Consider the following 1,096-nt stretch of genomic DNA (forward strand, 5'->3'; position numbering starts at 1 on the left):
TTCCCTGGACTAAAGACTTCATTACCCTGCAATGATGGAGAAACCACATGGTACATTCACATTACAGGAGCTAGAGGTTGAGGGGAGAGTAGGGAGGCTTCATGTTCTACAAGGTGGGGCAGGGGAGAAGATGCATCTGCTGCTTCACACGCCATGGCACTGGGAGCATGAGCATCATGCTATCACTTGAACCTGACCCAGCAGCTACAAGTCTGGCTGTTCTGAGCCAGCCTTGCTTGTAACACACTAGGACAATCACAACAGTAACTTTCTAATAAAGCACTTGGACTCCAAAATCCATGATTTTTTACTTTCCAAGTTATCAAACCCCCATTAAATATCCATCTATTTCTCTGCAACCCTATTTTCTATAGGAGTACCACCCCCAGGCCATACATGAGCTGTCTATTCATAAAGTTTAGTGTCATGGAATAGTCTGCAGTATATTTAGATGGCAAAACCTGCAAATAACTCAGCTCCCAAGTTTCACTCCATGAAATGTGCACAGCAGCCAAGAGATCAGATTACTTCTCCATGGCACTGATGTAACCAACTACTACTGGAATAGTCTGGTGGCCACAATTCAAGGAGATTGAAAAATTGGAGGGGGGTTTAGAGAAGAGCCATGAGAATGGGAAAAGATTGGAAAACATCCCGGATATTGATAGGGATCCTGGAGTCCGTTTAGCTAAATCTTCTCTTAAGGGATGACTTGATCACAATCTGTAAGTACCTACATGAGAAACGGCTCTTCAATCTAGCAGACAAAAGTATAGCAAAATTCCAATCCCTGGAACTTGAGGTTAGACACATTCAGACTGGAAATGAGGCACAAATGTTTACGGTGAGGGCAATTAACCACTGGAACAACTTACCCAAGGCTGTGGTGGATTCTCCACTGCTGGCCACTTTAAGACTAGATTTTTTTTTCTAAACACATTAATTCAGGGAAGTCCTATGCTCTGTTATATGGTCATAGTGGTTCCTTCTGGCTTTATAATCGACAAATTCCAGGAGACACTGACACAGAATTAGCTCTTCACTAACTGTTGATCCCAGCAGCCTGGTTGTGACAAAAGAATATCTTGGGGACACA

This window comes from Lepidochelys olivacea (genome assembly GCF_965140295.1).
Source record: "Lepidochelys olivacea isolate rLepOli2 genome assembly, chromosome: 17".
NCBI lineage: Eukaryota > Metazoa > Chordata > Testudines > Cheloniidae > Lepidochelys > Lepidochelys olivacea.